Here is a 13,395-nt window from a genome sequence, read left to right as displayed (position 1 = left end):
TGAACATATTTAAGCAGGTTTACTTTCCTTTTTTCATATTACCCATAACAAATTAACAGGAAAACACCTAAGATGTATACCAACACCTAAGATGTTGTGGTTTAGTAATAGATTACTACAATATAGGCCTACAATAAAATTCTGGTCAAACAGTTCCTATCGCGGGTAATCTGCAGTAGCCTACCCAGAAATTCGCATCATATTGCGGGTGACTTTGTAGTTCTTTAGAGCCCTATTTCTACTAGCCCTGCTGTCTGTACCACATCCATTACGGACACTATCATCACGATTACCACTGCAACCTCCAAGCTATGTTGGGCAGAGGGTCGAAACAAGCATGGTATGCTTAGTGGACACCGTTGTATACACGCACCTCCATTCACAGACGCACCTTGACCATCACTGTCATAGACGATCGATCATAATCTCCAAAAGGATATTCTCCTTCAGAATTAGAATAGGTGAATAACATAGCTTACCTAAGACTTCATCACACGTGAACGTTTTTCAACATTTGGTGTAGGCCTATTTCTGCTTAATTTCTGCTTCAATATGGCCTGCATCGCTTCCGCGTCATTACAAATGCACGTCTTTGTGTTTCTCGCGTGTAATACAAGCATTTCCTGAAAACTTTGCGCAGCGATTTTGGGTTTGAATCAAGCTCTGAATGTCTTGCACATAGTGGAGCAGAGTAGGCCTACAAATGAGATTTGTCACCATACCTGGATCTATCGTCTATTTTAATCAGTATCGTTGTTTGTCGCAATTAATAGCCTCAAGGGCCGGATTACATTATTATTTTGTCATACGTCGCGGGCCGGATTTGGCCCGCGGGCCGGGTGTTTGAGACCCCTGTTCTAAGGTCTGTATTGAAGATGGTCAATAAAGCTTGGCGGCGGGATCAGGATCGGCGATTAGATAATGATTTATTGTAGATGGTACAATAATGAATAACAGAACACAGGCTAAGTCTCAAACAGTAAAACTGTGCAGAGTCTAACAGTTGGGGTTGTTATTAGAAGCGGCTGTTGAACCTTCCGACAGAAGATGCTCCTCGGGTTGCTTCCTCGATCCGTCTCCGAGTCAAAACCTAAGACAAAGCCTGTTAAAACATACAAACGTCAATCATGCCAACGTGGCAGGTGCCAACCAGTGTACACAACCCGGCCCTGGCCAGATGGAGATACTAGCCCGAATAGGCAGACATGCTGTCTCCCTCGGCCCATGTTATCACTGATGTTCCTCGGATGTTCCTTGGCCTGTATGACCTTCCTGCTGGTACACAGGCCTAAGACACAGTTATGTACAATAATATGAACCTCTCCACGTTGTATACTACACACAGATGTAACATATGAACACATCATAATACAGTGAGAATACCCCAGAATTCTACAAAGTAGATGCCTCAGAGGTGGGGGTAGGAGCCATACTGTCCAAGTGTCAAGGTAATCCTGCTAAACTTTTTCCATGTGCCTATTACTCTAGGAAACTGTCCCAAGCCGAGAGAAAGTATAAGTAAGTATATATACTCTTTTGATCCCGTGAGGGAAATTTGGTCTCTGCATTTATCCCAATCCGTGAATTAGTGAAACACAGTCAGCACACAGTGAGGTGAAGCACACACTAATCCAACAACAGCGGCGCTCGGGGAGCAGTGAGGGGTTAGGTGCCTTGCTCAAGAGCACTTCAGCCGCTTTCTACTGATCGGGGTTCGAATCGGCAACCCTCCGGTTCCAAGTCCGAAGCGCTAACCAGTAGGCCACGGCTGCCCCCTCAAATTACGATGTGGGGAATAGGGAGTTACTGGCTATCAGGCTTGTTCTTGAGGGTGCACAACATCCCTTTGTGATATACACTGATCACAAAAATCTAGAATATATACACACCGCCAAACGCCTTACCCCCCGACAGGCCAGATGGGCCTTATTCTTAACTCGGTTTCAATTCACAATCTCATATTGCCCTGGCTCAAAAAATGTCAAAGCTGACTCTCTTTCTCGCATGTTTGAAACTGAACCCACTTCTACTGCCCCAGAACCAATCTTCCATTCGGTGGGATCTGGAAAGAGAGGTTCTAGAGGCCTCAGCCCAGGATCCTCAACCACCAGAATCATAGCTGCCAACTCTCACACATTGGCCGTGAGACACACGCATTTGATTAGTTTCACACACTCACACGCCACACCCACGATTTCTCACGCTGAAGTGTCAACCCGGTCGGTCAGATGCCTGAAAAATGAGTTTAGCCTATAGATCTACCTGTTGAGCCACGGTTATGCTTTCAGAGACGGTGAGAGGTTTCAAGAGCACCCCCTGTCTGTGGTATTTTCTAAATTTTCTCTCATTTGCGATGCTACTTCAAAAGCCATCCCAGGCGCATTCCCTCGGCTTCAGGTAGGCCTATGCTTTGAGTATTTTTCACGCTGAAGTGTCAACGTGGTAGGTCAAATACCTGGCAGATGAGGTTCAACTAAACTAAACCTATACATGATATCACACATCATGTGAACGAGCGGAATCTAAGCTTTCCAATGATATTAGCGCCAAGTTGCTGTGATAAATGGTTCGCGAGAAAATTATCATTGAACCAACGTGCAATTTAGGCTAATCATATTTGCATTTTGCACACAGTGCACACCCATTACTCTCGGTTGTAATATCTCACTAACCCTTCACACAACATGTGGCAAACCTAATATCACAATAAACAGCAAACCGTACCGAATACGAGGATATAAAGCATGCCTCTGTTTTTGAAATTGCAACACATTTCTACATAGCCTCAATGGGGCGAAATTATAATGTATTCTAATGTAAACTATTTGTCAGTAGGCCTACATACATTTTTGTAAATTGCTCAGTAGTTTATCCCACTATCATGGTTCTTATATTGTCAGGTTCCAGCCAATCCCAATTACACAGATAAATGAATATATTTATATTGCCATGCTTTCTAGTGACATTAATGCAAAAATATAAAGAAAATCAAATAAGGAGACACAAATATTGATATAAAGCCTGACATAAGCCATATGCAAACATTCACATCATGCAGATATGGGTACATCCGGAAAAAGTAATAGCCTGTAGGCTATGGCCATTACAATGACCAATATATTATCTTAAATGAACTAGCTGAAAAACACAGGTGACCACTTCTGCATAATTTCATGGAGTGCTGAACATTTCTGAACTGTGAAATGGACCATACTGTATGTTTTTGTGGTTGTGAACTTATTGCAATATCACCATAACTATTCCACCTGTGTATGCATGGTTATAATTCTGAAGTGCAAAATAGCTTAGGCTACAGCACAAATATTTCCATAAAAATAAGCAAGTCTGACCTCTGAATTTATTTTTAAAAGTGCACCAGATTGATGCATTTAAAAGTTAAAATATACAAACATTTCTTAAATTCTTACAAAACACCCACCCACTTTTTAAAATTGTTAGTTTGGACCCCCCCACTATTGCCGTGCGAAATACCAGTGCTGTTTGTACGCCAAATAAATAATAACCTATAGGTTTTGTCAGACACCAAACAGGACGAGGACCACAAAAGCGTCACGTTCAAAAGTTTATTTAAGGGTTGGGGGTTTCAGGGGTTCCGGGGGGGGTACAGGAGTTCCAAGAGTCTGCGTGTGTGTGTTCCCCCAGTAGCCGAACAGCGATGGCAGGAGCTGGATGATCCGGGAAGTCCTGGGGGAAACACACACACAACAGCAATTGAAACGAAGCAGCAGTACAGTCAAGGACTAGGCGGTATTCGTAGAAGAGGGACGGAAGGCAGGTCAAGATTACCGGGGCTGGAGAACACAGAAGTAGTCGAGCGGGTCCGGGATCACAGGCAAAGAGTCAGAGGCGTTTTCAAAAACAGGCAGGTAACTGGTGCTGGTTGCAGACGATCTGACAAGTGTGGACTGAAAAGCAAGGCTTTAGATAGAGGGCATGATGAGTGGTGAATGCAGTGCAGCTGGTAGGTAACGAGGGTGAGGCAGAGCAGAGCAGGAACAGGTGGAGGTCATCAGACTTCAATCAGCACGTGTTACCAGGCAGAGAGAGAGCTCATGACAGAACCCCCCCCCCTAAGGGACGGCCCCAGAAGTCCCCAAGAGTGACACCACGTCGGGAGGGCGGAGGGGAGCCGGTGGAGGGCTAGAATTCCTCCGAGCGGTCCGAGTGAACATCCTCATCCTCGGAGGGAGCTGGAGGGTCGTGGACAGAAGACGGGACAGGTACCGAGACAGGGTCAGGGTCAGGCACATGACAGGAAGCCGGGCGGGCAGGACGGTTAGGGACCCCTCTGGGGCGGCCCCTACGGATTGCAGGTTGATCAGGATGCAGACGGTGGAAGTCGGCGATGAGTGTCCGGTCCACAATCCGACTGGCTGGCACCCAGGTTCTCTCCTCAGGTCCATAGCCCTCCCAGTCGACGAGATACTGGAGGCCCCTACCTCGCCGTCTGGACCGAAGCAGGCGTCGAACGGTGTACACCAGCCCACCGTCAACGAGGCGAGGAGGAGGAGGAGGAAGCGGCACGGGGACCAGCGGGCTTTCATGCGTCGGCTTGACTTTCGAAACATGGAAAGTAGGGTGCACCCTCATGGAGGTTGGCAACTGGAGCCGGACTGCGGTTGGGCTGATGACCCTCTGGATAGGGAACGGGCCGAGGAATCGAGGTGCCAGTTTACGCGATTCCACGCGCAGTGGGAGATCCTTGGCTGACAGCCACACCTTCTGGCCAACACGGTAGGCGGGTGCCGGCGATCTTCGGCGGTTAGCCCCAGTGGCATAGCTGACAGCTGACTTGAGTAGCGTGGCACGAGCTTGTGACCAGGTACGACGGCAACGGCGGGCATAGGCGAGGGCAGACGGGCAGGACACATCTCCTTCCTGGCTGGGGAACAGGGGGGGCTGGTAGCCATACACACACTGGAAAGGTGACATACCAGTGGCAGAGCAGGTGAGGGAGTTGTGAGCATACTCTATCCACATCAGTTGTTGTGCCCAAGCCTGGGGTTTGCGAGAAACCATGCACCGCAGCGCCTTCTCCAGCTCCTGGTTTGCCCGCTCGGATTGACCATTGGACTGGGGGTGGAACCCAGAGGTGAGACTCACTGTGGCCCCTAGAAGACGGCAGAACTCCTTCCAGAATGTAGAGGTAAATTGCGGGCCTCGGTCAGAGACAACATCCCTGGGCAGCCCGTGTAGACGGAAGACATGATCAAGAACAGCCTGGGCAGTCTCTCTGGCAGATGGCAGTTTAGGGAGGGGAATGAAGTGTGCCATCTTGCTGAACCGGTCAACCACAGTGAGAATGACAGTCATCCCACCTGATGGTGGGAGGCCAGTTACAAAGTCCAAGGAGACGTGGGACCAGGGTCGTGTGGGCACAGGCAAGGGCTGGAGTAAACCAGCGGGGGGCCGAGTGGAGGACTTGTTCTGATTGCAGGTGGGGCAGGCACGGACGAATTCTCGGACATCCCTTCTCAAAGACGACCACCAAAAGCGCTGGGCAAGGAGATGGCAGGTGCGGGCGGAGCCCGGGTGGCAGGCAAGGCGGGAGTTGTGTCCCCACTGTATGACCCGGGACCTCAAATTATCTGGGACGAAGAGACGACCGTCTGGGCATGCACTGGGACTGGGATGGTCACGGAGGGCCTCTTGAATTTCCTCCTCGATATCCCAGGTCAGGGCAGCTACGACGCAGGGATCGGGCAGAATTGATGCAGGTTCCTGGGAAGGGGCGTCATCCTTATGAAACTGACGGGAGAGAGCGTCCGGCTTGGTGTTCCGAGAACCTGGGCGGTATGACAGGGTGAAGTTGAATCTGGTGAAAAACAAGGCCCAGCGGGACTGTCTGGGGTTAAGACGTTTGGCATTGCGGATGTATTCGAGGTTTTTGTGATCGGTCCAGACCAGGAACGGAACTGTGGACCCCTCCAGCCAGTGACGCCACTCCTCCAGGGCAAGCTTGACAGCCAACAGCTCACGGTTTCCAACATCATAATTGCGCTCTGCAGGTGAAAGCCGGCGAGAGAAAAATGCACAGGGGTGCAACTTGTTGTCCTCCTCTGCCCGTTGAGAGAGTATGGCCCCGACTCCCACGTCTGAGGCATCCACCTCGACAACGAACTGCCGGTCTGAATCCGGCATCTGGAGGATGGGGGCAGTGGTGAACCGGGCCTTGAGGGTATGAAAGGCTGTGTTGGCCTCTGGGGTCCAGAAAAAGGGGTGTTTGATGCTGGTCAGAGCTGTGAGGGGAGCGGCGACGGAGCTGTAGTTCCGGATGAATTTCCGGTAGAAATTGGCAAAACCGAGGAATTGCTGCAGCTTCTTCCTATTCCCCGGAACTGGCCAGGAGGTAACTGCCGAGACCTTTGCGGGGTCCATCTGGATATTGCCTTCAGCGACGATGTATCCCAGGAATGACACAGTCTGAGCATGGAACTCGCATTTCTCCGCCTTGACATAGAGAGAGTTCTCCAGGAGCCGTCGAAGAACCAGCTGGACATGACGGGTGTGTTCGGACAGAGTTCTGGAGAAAATTAAGATGTCGTCCAGGTACACGAAGACGAATTTATTCAGCATGTCCCGCAGCACATCATTCACCAGCGCCTGGAATACCGCTGGGGCGTTGGTGAGGCCAAATGGCATTACCAGGTACTCATAATGGCCGGTGTGGGTGTTGAATGCTGTCTTCCACTCGTCACCCTCCCTTACTCGCACTAGGTGGTAAGCATTTCTAAGGTCCAGTTTGGTGAAAATAGTGGATCCCTGGAGCAATTCAAAAGCAGAGGTGAGTAAAGGCAGAGGGTACCGGTTCTTCACTGTGACATCATTCAGACCTCGATAATCAATGCAGGGGCGAAGAGAACCATCTTTCTTTCCCACAAAGAAGAACCCGGCACCAGCAGGAGAGGAAGACGGGCGGATGAGTCCAGCTGCCAGGGAGTCCCTGATGTAATCCTCCATAGTTTTTCTTTCAGGAGGGGATAGTGAGTAGAGGTGACCTTTGGGTGGAGCAGTCCCAGGGAGGAGATCAATGGCACAGTCGTACGGACGGTGTGGGGGCAGAGATGTGGCTTTGGTCTTGTTGAACACCTCTCGGAGGCCATGGTAACATTCAGGGACATTAGAAATGTCGGGGGCAGTGCTGGGGGGTACTGAGCCGGGGGGCAGCGAGGCAGCACGCAAACAGGTCAGGTGGCAGGCATTTCCCCACTCTTTCACAGTTCCGGAGGCCCAATCGAGGTGAGGATTGTGGAGACGGAGCCAAGGGTAGCCCAGGATTAGGGGTTGGCCTGGAGAGCTGAGCAGGTGGAAGCGGATGGTCTCTCGGTGGTTTCCTGACACCATCATTGAGATGGGGGCTGTGATGCTGGTAACTGTGCCAATTGCGTGACCGTCCAGGGCCCGGGCTGGAACAGGAGTGGACAAGCGATGGCTTTCCAAGCCCAGCTGACGAGCAAGTCCTGTGTCAATAATGTTTGCTTCTGCGCCAGAGTCCACCAGGGCTGCCAGGGTGTGGGTGGAATCAGACAGGTGAAGACAGACTTGGATGAGGGGTTTACGGCTGATGGAGGGCTGAATGTTCATTGAGCTCATCCGGATTCCTCCTACATCTGGTGAGCTCCGGCTTTTGCTGGACAGGTGGCGACTCGATGACCATCACCACCACAGTACAGGCACAAGTTGGAGGTGATGCGTCGCTGGCGCTCTGCAGGGGTTAGGGAGGTGCGGCCGATCTCCATCGGTTCAGACTGGTCCGGCTGGCTAGATGGTGTGGCAGGTGCGGACAGAAGGGCAGTTGGGACACTCCGTGTGCTGGTGGATGGACTCTGGCGCCCTCTCTCATGACGGCGGGCCTGGATCCTGCGGTCGATGCGGACAGCCAGAGCAATGGCTTCATCAAGAGTGGGGGGTTGATCATGGGAAACCAGCTCGTCCTTTATGTAGTCCGCCAGGCTGTGGAGGAAAGCATCCACCAATGCTTCCATGTTCCAGGAGCTCCGACTTGCCACGGTTCGAAAGTCGATGGAGTAATCCGCAACAGTCCTTCTGCCTTGGTGAATACTCATCAGGATCCGAGATGCCTCGGCTATTGTGGATTCCAAATCGAATACCTTGAGCATCTCCTCTGCGAATAGGTTGAAGGTTGCACATGCTGGGGTCTGGCGCTCGAACTCCGCCGTTCCCCAGAGTCGAGCTCGGCCCGTCAGGTGAGTGATCACGTAACCGACCCTCGCCCCTTCAGTGGCAAAAGTCCTGGGTTGCAGGGTAAACTGGACACGGCAGCTCGTCAGGAACGCCCGTACCTGGGTTGGGTCGCCGCTGAACCGCTCTGGATTGCCGATCCTGGGTTCTGGGGCTCCGGCAGCCACGGTAGCAGTGGACTGGGCAGGAGACTCGGGTGCTGGGCCGGTGAGCAGGCTGGCTGGGGCTGGGCCGGTGGGAGCAGGCAGAGGAGAAAGGTTGGTGAGAAGTTGAATGATCATTGCAAGTTGTTGCTGTTGCTGCTGGAACTGCTGACGCTGGCTCAAGCCGGCTTGAAGTAGGGAGGCAATGTCAGCAGTGTTGCGGTTTACCTCTCTCTCTGTCTCTTCCAGGCGTTGCATGGCGGTGGGTGGTTCTGGTTCGTCGGTTTCCATGCTGGTTCGACCGTGCGCTGGGTCCATGTTTGGTCAGATCGTACTGTCAGACACCAAACAGGACGAGGACCACAAAAGCGTCACGTTCAAAAGTTTATTTAAGGGTTGGGGGTTTCAGGGGTTCCGGGGGGGGTACAGGAGTTCCAAGAGTCTGCGTGTGTGTGTTCCCCCAGTAGCCGAACAGCGATGGCAGGAGCTGGATGATCCGGGAAGTCCTGGGGGAAACACACACACAACAGCAATTGAAACGAAGCAGCAGTACAGTCAAGGACTAGGCGGTATTCGTAGAAGAGGGACGGAAGGCAGGTCAAGATTACCGGGGCTGGAGAACACAGAAGTAGTCGAGCGGGTCCGGGATCACAGGCAAAGAGTCAGAGGCGTTTTCAAAAACAGGCAGGTAACTGGTGCTGGTTGCAGACGATCTGACAAGTGTGGACTGAAAAGCAAGGCTTTATATAGAGGGCATGATGAGTGGTGAATGCAGTGCAGCTGGTAGGTAACGAGGGTGAGGCAGAGCAGAGCAGGAACAGGTGGAGGTCATCAGACTTCAATCAGCACGTGTTACCAGGCAGAGAGAGAGCTCATGACAGGTTTATGTAAAACTCCCCATTAACAGCATCACGTCACTAACCACAGCTAGACTGCACAATGGTAGGCCTTCATAAGCATGACATTTTCGCTTTAGTTTGATATTTCATTTACTTTATCCGCTTTCATACGTTCATTGAACGTCCGCAGTGCTGTAATGGAAACCTTATTGCGTAGCCAAGTAGCCTATATATTGAGTTATTTTTAAATTATGCATGATTTACTTTTTATTAACTTCGTAGGCTGGCTTTATTTTGTTATATAGAAGTATCTAAATAACCTGGTAAAATGTACCAGAATTCAGGAAATTGCATCTAGTCCAAAAAAAAATTTCTGGGGGAGGACCCCCATACCCCCCCCTGAAATGTCCCACCCACTTTCAGAATGCCTCCATCGTCCATGGTCCTAGCATTAGGCTAGATCCCTTTGATACCAATGTTAATTTAACTCTGGGACCCTGGTCCCTACACCTGAGAACCAATGTACTTTTTTTTTACTGTATGGTATAATGCTGAACGAGCCAAACAAAAATTTCCGCAGCAAAATTTTGGTTGGCCCCACCAAATCTCACTCCAAGGTTTTTTGAAAAGTTGGCAGCCCTGAGAATGCCCTCCAGATCAGGGTCTATGTGCCAAAATCTCTGCGCAGCTGTCTCATTACTTGGGCGCACAGCCCCTTGGCATCAGAAACTGATTAGTTTCGTCATACAGGAAATGCCTTGAAGCAGTCATTACGAATAAAGGCTTTTCCACAAAGTATTTAAGAAATTTCTGCAGGCGTGTTCAATACTTTATTCCTGTGTCATTCCATTTTATTACACATAACTCTAACTCAATATTTGGATTTTTTTATGGGTGGACTATCTGAGTTGATACTAATGTCTGGTGAAAATTTCATGCAAATAGCCTCATTGGAAGTATATACTTACTGAATTTTTTTGATGTGTTCAATACTTATTTTCCCCGCTGTATGTCTCCACAGATGCAACATTCAATGGAGAAGGATTTCCTTGCTGAAGAGGTGGCTATTGATATCCAGCGCCATGAGGAGATTATGAAGATAGGATAAAATTAGGGGGAGGACAACACAGAAGGTTCACTGGATCTTGCCACCAGGGGCCCTGGTATGGCGGAGGAATGTGAGGAGCCAACAGAGGAAAGGGGGGAAACTCGACCCCGAGTACTTGGGACCTTTTTCAGTGGCAAAGGTTGAGGGGAAAAGTGTTGACCTGATTGACAGCAATGACTGCACTTTCCCTAGGGTCAGCATTGACCACTTGAAGCTGTATGTGGAGAAGGTTCCAAGAGTGCCCAAAAGCATAAGTACAAGTAAGTATAAGTATATATTCTCTTTCGATCCCGAGGGGGAAATTTGGCCTCTGCATTTATCCCAATACATCCCAATTCCGATACATATTACAGTAGTAAAAAAATAACAATGAATACAAATTAATGCCATGTGCTTGCAAGTAATTGATATTCAAATGCCATGTCATCAAAAGGCATAACAGATGCCTGGGGAGGTAATAAAGCCCATGTCCTGCTGTCCCGCATGGGCCGATACAAAATGTTTCATTGGGACATTGCAAGAACTGCACCAGGACAGGAGTTGGAGAGTGAGGTAAGTTGTGTTGCACTTTAGGGGGCATCTGATATGTGCTTGTATAGTAATATTGAAATAAAGTACTTAATTAATACTTACATCACATGACAACATTAATTTCCCAACCCTGTTCTTGCACTTCAGGTGATCAACGCACTGCTCAGTAACATGGTTGCTGAAACAAACAAGGTGGGGGGAGGAGGCTCTTTCCTTTGATTAATTTGAAATGACAAGGATCTGGGAAGGAAAGGGGTCAAGATTGAGGGTAGGCCGAGTTGAAGTTGGTTCTGTAAAAACACTCAAACGTTGACGATGTCATGTCAATGAGTCTGTAAATGCTCCTGTTTTTTTGTAGTGTGATCCCATACAACAAAGACCTAAATATGGGTGCTGTCCATGAGCCAAGCCACTGGATATTAACTGTACAGTACGTGCTAATATTTGGTCTTGCACATGCGCACACACAGAAACACACACATGGTCCAATGGAGGCTACCTCAGAATTGCAGAAAAACTGCAGGGAACACCCAACATATTTTGTAGACCTTTATTCACACAAAATATGATGAGGACAATGTAAGCATATGTGACTTCCTGATTCTTTAGGTGATCTTTCCCAAGGAAAGACACAGTATTGTGGTGGACCCCCTGTGGTTGACATATGCAAGGTCAAGGCTTTTAACTGCAAAGAACTGTCTCTAGTAATGGAAACCATAAAGAAGGAAGACTCCTACCCTACAGATAAGATGAGACAGGCACATCATTGCACTTTATGGCATTCATCCGGAAGAAAGGATGTAATGTGTCAAGGTGGACAGCAGGCACTGTAGCACACACGTTGCAGGCAGATGGCAACTCCTGCGGAGCCTTTGTCTTGAAAGTGAGTTTGTTTTTTCTGTGTGGGCTGAGTGGTTCCAAACAATACAAAGTGTTGGAACATATGACCAGTTGACCAATCAGCTAATTAAGTTTGTGTCACATTAGTATGCTGAAAGGATACTAAAAGAAGAGCCACTTCTATTTTCAAATAGCAGAGCAGCAGTGGCTACAGAAAGGAGGTGGCCAGGGCACTTTTGAACAAGTCTGGTAATGTAGCTTATATTCTGGTCTATAATCATGATGCATGCATTCCTACAAATATTTATAAGTTTTATTGTATTTGTATTGTACTGACACAATTGTTGACAAGTCTTATTGTTGTCACTGATGACCAGATGACCTAAGTGAGCTGTGCCACCATTGTGGAGAACACAAATGAAAAAAGGATTTTATCATGACACTTCAATTATGGCATTTCACTGTGTATTTCAAATATGTACTCTGAAATCGTTGCTATGTTGTCTTCATCTTTGTTGTTACAGGTCCAATGTGACTTATGTGACCGGTGGTTCCACATGACCTGTGTTGAATACGTGGACCATGGCAGCCCCGGGAACAATCCCTTTAGTTGTGCTGCGTGTAATGTATGAATTAAATGTAGTTCTATCTTGAAATGTTTTTTTGTGTGTGAGTCCATTTTTGCAGAGTTATAGTGGGGTAACATAATTTGACAGTCAAAATATGTGACCTGTCCTGCTGAAGTTCACAGCAGTGATGGAAGCTGTTTGGTTAAACATGGGACAGTAAGGAGTCACCTGAGATGTTTTTTTGTGCATACACAGATGATAACAAACTTTTATTTTCATTTTTGAAAGCTGCAAAACATGATTTCCCTCCCCCCATTTATGTTTATGAATAGCCTATGAAATGTTCACAATAACAACAGCAGAATTATCGTAAACATAATTTCTAGTAGTATAAAGTCTGCATTTTCATCAACAAAATATATCTTAAAAAAATGACATTGCACGACCACACAGCACTACACATATTTTGTAGTTCTACCCAAAAACACCTTGAGTTGATACATTCATAAAATCAACTCAACCACAAAAGCACTATCTGTCTTATCCATTTATAAAATATGTGACCGATCTGGCTGAAGTAGCCTAGCCTACTGCATGTTGAGTCCATCTGTTTAGACTACCAGTGATGAGAGCTACTTTCTCGCTATCATTTTCCGTTTTAACCGGTAGGTTGTTTGTTGATGAACTACAGACTATATAGCGTTTACTGTGCATTTGAATTTCAGTAAATGGATCTGCATTGAAATTTCAGTAAAGTAGTTCATTTCTTTGATGGCCCGTTCAATATTTTTGGACCTCTATGATCTTACGTTATTTGCGTAAGTGCTTCGTCAATGTGTCAGTACAACTCAGTCAATTCATATAGCGCCCTCTAGAGTCACAAAATTTGGTGCAACACCGGCTCCGTCCACTCACTCCACATGTATGCGCACAGAGAGAGAGAGAGAGAGAGCGTGAGAGAGAGTTGCAGTGTTCATGCTGTATATAAAAAACACAGAGTGCCCTACAATTTGGCGCAGTGACTGATGGTCACAAGTGAAAACAGAGCAATAGCTTGTAACAAGGGGGGACTTCCATCTTTGGGATTGTATGTAATATTTTCCACAAATGCCACAACAATGAAGAACCTCACTAAAGCTTAT

Source organism: Alosa sapidissima, chromosome 5, assembly GCF_018492685.1.
Source record: "Alosa sapidissima isolate fAloSap1 chromosome 5, fAloSap1.pri, whole genome shotgun sequence".
NCBI classification, from domain to species: domain Eukaryota; kingdom Metazoa; phylum Chordata; class Actinopteri; order Clupeiformes; family Clupeidae; genus Alosa; species Alosa sapidissima.
This window is presented reverse-complemented; position numbering follows the sequence as displayed.